Source organism: Elephas maximus, chromosome 20, assembly GCF_024166365.1.
Source record: "Elephas maximus indicus isolate mEleMax1 chromosome 20, mEleMax1 primary haplotype, whole genome shotgun sequence".
In the NCBI taxonomy this organism is placed as follows: domain Eukaryota; kingdom Metazoa; phylum Chordata; class Mammalia; order Proboscidea; family Elephantidae; genus Elephas; species Elephas maximus.
Genome location: NC_064838.1, coordinates 80,122,250 through 80,132,198, shown reverse-complemented (window position 1 = coordinate 80,132,198; position 9,949 = coordinate 80,122,250). Strand labels below are relative to the sequence as shown.

Genomic DNA, 9,949 nt, shown 5'->3' with positions numbered 1-9,949 from the left:
TGTCATGTGTCTGTTTTCCCATCCTATGTCATGGACACAATATAGGTGCTTGTTATAACAGGGATGAAACACTCACCATCACAGAGTGCTCTTAATCTCAGCGTATACGCAATGATTTAACAAAGCAAGTCACGGATAAAATGATGCCCTGAGGAGAGGGTGGTTTACGAACCAAGGCTAGGGGAATTTGCCCAGGCCTGAGATGGGGTGGGGAGGAGGGATGAAAGGAAGGAAGGGGCAAGTTAAGAATTATAGCGCAAGGGTGGGCTTCACCAAGGTCCTTCTTTTTGATCTTTTGTATCTAATAATTTGGGTCTTTATTTCCTCTAAAAAGACATAGTCACAGCTACCTCACGACCACTAATTGCCAATTCTCCTGTCTACAATACTTTCCTCTCCCCCCACTTTGCATCTCCTTTCATCATTTAGATCAGAAACTACATGTGCCTGTTTCAACCAAGTTTTGCTCCTTGTCTTAGCAGATTAAGACATTTTACTTTGGATTAAGAGCACCTTGCTTTTTTGTTTCAGGAAGTTTTATAGTTCATTATGAATTATTTGAAATATGAGCTAATTAAAGTTCACCGTTTACAGTGGATTATAGAATTCATTAGTATAGTAACCACTGGATTGATCTTAAAATACAGAAAGTCAAGGGTATAGTAGATGTTAAATAAACAATCAGTAACTCCTAAAATAATTCAGTTAATGCATAAAAAATAAATTAGAACAAATAAAATTTTTATACACTAATAAAGAGACTGGAAACATTTGTAAAATTAGTGAGTGTTATATCTAAATTGAAGACACTTAACAAAGTATAGCATATTTAGGAAAGTACCTAATAAAGGGTACAGAAGAGGATTTGTACAAATACTGATTGTATTAAAGAATTAGAGACCACATTATACTCTACTTATAAGATTTGAAGAAAACTCCAACTTCTTACATGTGTAACTATTTAAAACAACATTTTGTTTTTTAGTTTTTCCAGAGCTTCTTTCACATCTTTATTTCTTAGGCTGTATACCAGGGGGTTTAACATGGGAATAACAAGGGTATAAAACAACGAGGTCATTTTGTCTTGATCTAGAGAGTAGGCAGAGCTTGGGTGGAAATACATAAAGAGCATAGTTCCCTGAAACATTGCAACAGCAGTTAAGTGAGAGGTGCAGGTGGAGAAAGCTTTGAACTTTCTCCCAGCAGAGCGGATCTTTAAGACTGAGAGGATGATGTAACGGTAAGAGACTAAAACCCCTGAAAGGGTACTCAGTTCAATGAAGCCAAAAACAGTGACTATCACTAACTCATTGACCTGTGTATCTGAACAAGATAGCAACAGTAGCGGAGGAACATCACAGAAGAAATGGTTAACTTCATTTGACCCACAGAAACATAAGTGGAAAGTTAACACGGTGTGTATCAAAGCATCCACCATGCCCACCAGGTAAATCCCATCCATGAGCACGGAGCACACCCTGCTGGACATGTCCACTGTATAGAGCAAGGGGTTGCTAATGGCCTTGTACCTGTCAAAGGCCATCACAGCCAGCAGGAGACACTCAGAATCTGTAAAGATACAAAATATGAAGAACTGCAGAGCACAGCCATAAAAATAAATTGATTTGTCTTTGGTTAAGAGGTCCACCAGCATCTTGGGCCCAACTGCTGTGGAATAGCAGAGGTCACAGAAGGAGAGGTGGCTGAGGAAAAAGTCATTGGTGTTTGAAGCTGGGAGTCCATTCTAATTAAAATGATCATCCCAAGATTTGCCACAAGAATAATGAGATAAACAACCAGAAAGAAGGTGAATATGGTCGCTTCGATCTCAGGGTTATTAGTAGTTCCCATGAGGCAGAATTCAGTCACGGAGGAGCAGTTTTCTCCATCCATTCTTCTTTGTTCTTATTTTAAATGGCTATAAAAGTGCTGAAGAAAATGATAGATCAGGGTTTAACTGTGGTAGACATCCACAAAATATTCTCTGTAATAAAGAGTACAGAAGACGATTTGTATAAATACTCATTGTATTAAAGAATTAGGGAACACTTTGTTTCTGTAAATTGTCTTCCTTGTTCTAGGAAACTAGTTCAGATAAACAACCCTGAAAAAGAGGCATTGTCATGTTATTGATAAAAATACAAAAAGTCTTGAATAGAAAGTTTAGAAACTTTGATTCCAAATCCATATGTCACTCTTGATATATGACAATTATATCTTATCTGAGGCAGTAGGTTTGAAAAAACCGAAAGCTCATTCCAGAATCCAAATGATATCAGAAACACACGACAGTCAGAGAGACACGGCCAGAAGATGCTGACCTAAACATTTGACATGGAAAAATAAATACTTGATTGCACAAAAAAAGTTTTTTGTACTCATCCAGAAACATAATTGATTTTAAGCTTCAGCAACTATGAATTGTCCTGCATATAATAAATGGAAATTAAAATGTCACTGTTTTGCTGCATGATGTCTTTAGTTTTACCCGAATAGCTGAACGTGAACAAAACATGTTTTATTTGACTTTTCTATCGCACTCCATCTCTTTGCCGACCATTTATAGTCCAGTTATATGACTGACCGGATCCCAAGGGATATGTGTGTTAATAAGATAGAGAAATGAAAAAAACATGGGAAATACAGAATTCAAAACACACATTTGCATCTCTTTGGATTTTTAAATTGAATTTTCAATAAAGATTGAAAATAGGAAGAGGAATAATAAATGTCTCATAAATATTAAGGGTTCATTTCCTTGTGTGAGTGTATGTGTGTCTGTGTTTGTGTCTGTGAATGTGTGTGAATCTCTCTGTTGGTATATAAAAATCGAATGTTGGTCTGATTTTTATATCTTTCTGTACTTAAGTATTACAGTGTGTGGTCCACATGATCTAGAATTTATACATATTGGTATGTTTAATGTGATTACTCAATTATAGTTAGAATAGTGCTAGAACAAATCTTAAATTCACATATATATTGATATCACTATCTAACAGGGGAAAATAAGAATTAATGTTTTATATATGAATTTTAGTTACAATATAAAGTAATGAAATATCTCCTTTACTTATACAAATGAAGTCAGGCAAATTCACACATCTTCCACCATAAGATATTATGGTTTGTCTGTTAGATTGCAGAGTTTATTTACGTAAATTAGTAGTTATAAAATGATTCATATACAAATTCCTCAAGATTTGGTTCCTCATTCCCCCCCCCCCCAATTTTTTTTCTATAGCCTTTTAATTTGCTGATTCAGAGTCCTACCTGAGATAAGCATGTCCTTCTCTTCTGATTTTGGGCAGGTGAACAATAGGCAGGTCACATTTTATTTTCACTTAGTGGCATTTGGGACTTAAACCTCTAAAGCCTCTGCCCTCATTTTTCTGTGTTGTATAAACATGTGATTAATTAGATTCCTTGTTCTGTATTTTTCCCCTGCGAATGCTACAAAAACTTTAGCAAAGACCCAAGCTTTCATACAAAGTGATCAATGTCCATTAACAGCCATTAAGTTTAATGCTGTGCCTTATGGTAATGTTGAATCTACACCATCCTCCAGTCAAATCACACAGGTAATGAAGCTCAGATCCTCTCTACTACATGATTTTCACATCTATCCCATTGTTCATCCTGTTTGTCTCCATTTCTGAAACAAACTTCCTCACTGCCCCATTTTGATATATGACACTCTTATAATGGTTATCCTTTATTTCCATTAATTAGTGTCTGATTCCTTTCCCCCAGCCACATGTCAACTGACCCCCAATCCAATGATTTTGTGATTGTATAACATTCATTACACGTAGTCCACTCTGTCTTGAATTATTATTATTATTTTCTATTTGTTTCTCTGGAAATTCTCACAGTCTCTGGAATAAGAATTTCCAAAAGTAATGGATCATTAAGTGTTTGCTCTTAAATATTTTCTGGTTGTTTTGTGGGTGAAGAACAAACAGTAGAAATAGACTCCAAGGGCTCTTTCTACTCTTATTGTTGAAAGGTATAAGTATGAAACTTTTTAAGAAAACATACATGTTTTGATGATGCTTTCCAGAAAATAAAAAAACTTAGTTTTGCTTATTTATTTCTCTCTTTCTCTTTAGCTATCTATCTACGTTGTTGTTGTTAGGTGCCCTTGAGCGGATTCTGACTTATAGCAAACCTATGAACAACAGAACGAAACACTGCCTGGTGTTATCCTCACAATCCTTGTTATGCTTGAGCCCATTCTTGCAGTCACTGTATCAATCCATCTGTCCTCAAAAGTCTTCCTCTTTTTTTATGATGCTGTACTTTACCAAGCATGATGCCTTTTCCAGGGACTGATTATTCCTGACAGCTGGAGCAAAGTATGTGAGACATAAGGTCAAACACACCTTAGTCTTCAAGGTGACATCTTTGTTTTTCAAAACTTTAGAGAGGTCCTTTGCAGCAGATTTGCCCAGTGCAACATGTCTTTTAATTTCTTGACTGCTGCTTCCATGGGTGTTGACTGTGAATGCAAGTTAAGGGAAATGCTTGACAACTTCAATCTTTTCTCCTTTTATCATAATTTTGCTTATTGATACAGTTGTGAGGATCTTTGTATTCTTCATGTTGAAGTGCAATCCATACTGAAGGTGATGATGGTCTTTGATATTCATTAGTAAGTGCTTCAAGTCCTCTTCACTTTCAGCCAGCAAGGTTGTGTCATCTGCATAATGCTGGTTATTAAGGAGCCTTTCTCCAATCCTGATGTCCCATTCTTCTTCTTACAGCTCATTTTCTCAGATGACTTCCTTAGCATACAGACTGAATAAACCAAAACCAAAAGTGTTGCTGTCAAGTCAATTCTGACTCCTAGTGACCCTATAGGACAGAGTAGAACTACCCCATAGTGTTTCCAAGAAGCTGCTGGTGGATTTAAACTACTGACTTTCTGGTTAGTGCTGAAGGTTTAAGCACTGCACCACTAGGGTTCCACTGGTTAAATAAGTATGGTGAAAGGATACAAACCTGATGTCCACATTTCTTGCCTTTAATCCATGAAGTACCCCTTGTTTTGTTCAAATGACTGCTTCTTGATCGATGTACAGGTTCCTTATCAGCACAATTAAGTGTTCTAGAATTCCCATCCTTCCCAATGTTATTCATAATTTATGATTCACACAGATGAATGCCTTTGCATAGTCAAGAAACCACAGGTAAACATCTTTCTGGTATTCTTTGCTCTTAACCAGGATCCATCTGGTATCATCTGTGATATCCCTGGTTCCATGGCTTTCTCTGAATCTGTATTGAATTTCTGACAGTTCCCTGTCAATGTACGGCTACAACAGCTTTTGAATCATCATCACCAAAATTTTACTTGCCTGTGACAGTAATGATATTGTTCAATAATTTCTGCATTTGGATGGATCACTTGTCTTTGGAAAAGGCATAAATATGAATCTCTTCCAGTCAGTTGGCCAGGTAGCTGTCTTCCAAATTTCTTGGCTTAGATGAGTGAGCACTTCCAGTGCAGCATCCAATTGTTGAAACATCTCAATTGTTATTCTGTCAATTCCTGGAGCCTTGTTTTTTTGCCAGTGTCTTCGGTGCAGCTTGGAATTCTTCCTTCAGGACCATCAGTTCCTGAACATATGCTACATCCTGAAATGGATGATGTCGACCAATTCTTTTCGGTATAGTGACTCTGTGTATTCCTTCCACCTTCTTTTGATGCTTGCTCTGTCATTTAATATTTCCCCCATGGAATCATTCAATAATGTAACTCGAGGCTTGGATTTTTTCTTCAGATCTTTCAGTTTTGGAAAATCTGAATGTGTTCTTCACTTTTAGTTTTCTATCTCTGGGTCTTTGCACATGTAATTATACTACTTTACTTTGTCTTCTCAATCTACCCTTGGGAATCTTCTGTTCACTCTTACTTCACCATTTCTTCCTTTTTGCTACTTGATATTCAAAAGCAAGTTTCAGAGTGTCTTCTAACATCCATTTTGGTCTTTTCTTTACTTCCTGTCTTTTTAATGATCTCTTGCTTTCTTCATGTATGATTCCCTTGATGTCATTCCACAGCTCATGTGGCAGTACCGTTCATGACGCAATTTCACTGGGACAGACAGTGAGGCACACAACCTACTCATGCCTCTGGAACCAGAGAAGAACAGCACTCTCAGAAAACCTAAGTACTTGTGTTTATTTAACTGTGTCCCCAGCCCCCAAACCAGCTTAGTAGCTGTAGATTTCCCTGGGCCAGAGATAGGTCCTGCTGTGTGCACTGAGCCATTATCCCAGCCTTGGAAAAAATAAATAATAAATTAATAATTTGGCAAAAAGATAATCTGCCAGCTCCATTAAGCTGGGGAGCTCAGGACAGAAGTGGCTCCTGCCAGGAATAAACAGTCCACAGATATTGAATAAGTTTCACCCCTGCATGGCCCTATGTGGGCCCATTTCAGATTAGACCCTTGTTGGCAGACTGCAATGATGTATGTGCTTGAGATCCGATTTCAACTGTTTCTGTTCTGAGATGGAGTGGTGGGTTTTTAATGTTTGACACTGATTTCCCTACTAAACAGGGTCTTCACCTACCCACATCAGGTGCCTGAGGACTGGTGGCTCCAGCCAAGTCACCAACCCACCCACAACAGAGGCCCAAAGATAAGTGGCGCTTCCCAATCCTTACAACCAAAAGCTTTGGGTGCCTATGGTCTGGCTGCAGAATCCATCCAACTGTGTGTTCTAGGGAGCAGGGATGTGCTTTCCTCACAGACACTCAGGGGACAGTAGTCAGCCCCCTGCCTTGTTCAGAACATGACTCCCTTCTGCAACCAGATACCTGTGCCTATGCCAAACACCCCTGCCCCTCTAAGACTGTAGAACAGAGCATGTACCACACACTTGGTGATCAACTACCTGGACACCTGAGATGAATCCATACTAGAAAAGTGAACAGACTCCTAATCTAATAAACTTGGTAACAGCTCTAGCCATTTGGTGACAGGACGTTACAGCTTCAAATGAGCAAATAATCAAGCTAACTCACTCAAGAACTCTACTTGGGCATACTAAAACAAAACAAAGCAGGAAGCCAACATAAATTAATACAATAACTTATAGATGGTTCACAGAAAACAGTCAATATCGAATCTCATAAAGGAGCAGACCACAATCTCTTCAACAAGCTCTCAAAACAAAGAATCAAGGAATTTTCTGGATGAAGATGTTTTCTAGAAATACCAGATATAGAATACAAAAGATTAATATACAGAACTCTTCAAGAGATCAGGAAGGAGATCAGGCAAAACATAGAACAAGCCAAGGAACACACAGATAAAGCAGTTAAAGAAACTAAGAAGGTTATTCAAGAACATAATGCAAAATGTAATAGACTACAGAAACCCATAGAAAGACAGCAATCAGAAAATTCAGAAGATTGACAATAAAATTACAGAATTAGACAACTCAATAGAAAGTCAGAGGAGCAGAATTGAGCAAGTAGAAGGCAAAATTCGTGAGACTGAGATTGAAGATAAAACACTTGACACCAATATATTTGAAGAAAAATAAGATAAAAAAATTAAAAATAAATGAAGACATCCTAAGAGTCATGTGGGACCCTATCAAGAGAAATAACCTACAAGTGATTGGAGTACCAGTACAGGGAGTGATAACAGAAAATACATACAGAATTGTTGAAAATTTGTTGGTAGAAAACTTCCCTGATATTGTGAAAGATGAGAAGATATCTATCCAACATGCTCACTGAACACCACATAAGGTAGATATCAAAAGAAAGGCACCAAGACATATTATAATCAAACTTCCCAAAACCAAAGATAAAGAGAGAATTTCAAGAGCAGCTAGAGATAAACAAAAAGTTCCCTTCAAAGGAGAGTCAATAAGAATAAATTCTGACTATTCGACAGAAACAATGCAGGCAAGAAGGCAATGGGATGACTTATATAACGCATTGAAGAAAAAAATTGCCATCCAAGAATCACACGTCTAGCAAAACTGTCTCTCAAATATGAAGGTGAAATTAGGTCATTTCTAGATAAACAGAAGTTTAAAAAATTTGTAAAAGCCAATCCTAAACTGCAAGAAATACTAAAGGTAGTTCTCTGGTTAGAAAATCAATAATATCAGATATCTGAGTTGGAATCAACTCGACGGCACTAGGTTGGGTTTTGGGACCCAAGACTAGAACACAGGAGAGCAAACAGATATCAATTCATATAAGGAAATCACAAAAATAAACCAAGATAAAAAAATGCTCAAAACAGGTAATCAGCGATGTCATTACATAAAAGATGACAACATTAAAACAATAAAGAGAGACTAAAAATGTAGCCATAGATCTTTCCTATGGAGAGAATGTCAGGGTGATATAAAGAAATAAAAGTTAGGTTTAAACTTAGAAAAATAGGGATAGATATTATGGTAACCAGAAAGGAGACTAACAATCCTACACATTAAAAAAAGAAAAAAAAAAAAGGAAAGAAATACATAAAGAATCAGCAAAAACAAAATCAACCACAATGAAAAAGAAGAAAAGACAATACATAAACATAAACTACTCAGCACAAAAAAATAAGTGGATAAAAGAAACTGTCAACAAAACACAAAAAAAGACAACAAAATGACATACCTGTCCATAATTACTCCAAACGTCAATGGACTAAATGCACCAATAAAGAGACAGAGAGTGGTAGAGAGGATTAAAATAAATGACCCATCTATATGCTGCCTGTAAGAGATACAACTTAGACTAAAATGCACAAACAACTAAAACTCAAAGGATGGAAAAAAAGATATCAAACAACAATCAAAAAAAGTAGGAGTGGCATTATTAATTTCTGACAAAATAGACTTTACAGTTATATCCATCAGAAAGGATAAGGAGGGACACTACATAATGATTAAAGGGACAATAATACAAGGAGGATATAACCATATTAAATATGCACCCAATGGCAGGGCTTAAAGATACATAAAAGAAACTCTAAGAGAATTGAAAAGTGAGATAGCCCCACAATAATAGTAGGAGACTTCAACACACCACTTTCAATTAAGGACAGGACATTCAGAAAGAAGCTCAATAAAGAAACAACAACAACAACACACACACACACAAAAAAAAAACGAACCCATTGCTGTCAAGTTGATTCCAACTCATAGTGACCCTATAGGACAGAGTAGACTGCCCCATACTTTTTCCAAGGAGTGCCTGGTGGATTTGAACTGCTGACCTTTTTGATTAGCAGCCATAGCTCTTAACCACTGTGCTACCAGGGTTTCCAATAAAGGCACAGTTTTAAATGCCACAATCAACCAACTTGACTTCACAGACATACACAGAACACTCCACCCAACAGCAGACAAATATACTTTCTTTTCCAATGCACCTAGAGCATTCTCTAGAAGAGACTGCATATTAGGTAGCGTTAACAGGATCCAAGATGTTGAAATATTACAAAGCATCTTCTCTGGCCATAAAGCCATAAAAGTAGAAATCAGTAACAGAAAAGGCAGGGGAAAGAAATCAAACACTTGGAAACTGAACAACACCCTATTCAACGATGACTGGGTTAAAGAAGAAATTAAGGATGGAATAAAGAAATTCGTAGAATCCAATGAGATTGGAATGCTTCCAATCAGAACCTCTGGGACACCGCAAAAGCAGTGCTCAGAGGTCAATTTATAGCAATAAATGCACACATCCAAAAAAAGAAAAAAGGTCCAAAATCAAAGAATTGCCCCTACCAGTTGAACAGATAGAAAGAGAGCAACAAAAGAAACCCTCAGGCACCAGAAGAAAGCCAAAACCAAAAACCAAACCCACTGCCATCAAGTCGATTCTGACTCATAGTAACCCTAGAGGACAGAGTAGAACTGCCCCGTAGAGTTTCCAAGGAGCGCCTGGCAGGTTTGAACTGCCAACCTCTTGGTTAGCAGC

General features: G+C 37.3%; 1 pseudogene; it reads right to left on the bottom strand.

Moving 5' to 3' along the window:
* Positions 1-961: 961 nt before the first annotated feature.
* On the bottom strand, positions 962-7,964 carry LOC126064302 (olfactory receptor 5W2-like; annotated as a pseudogene).
* Between the last annotated feature and the right edge of the window lie 1,985 nt (positions 7,965-9,949).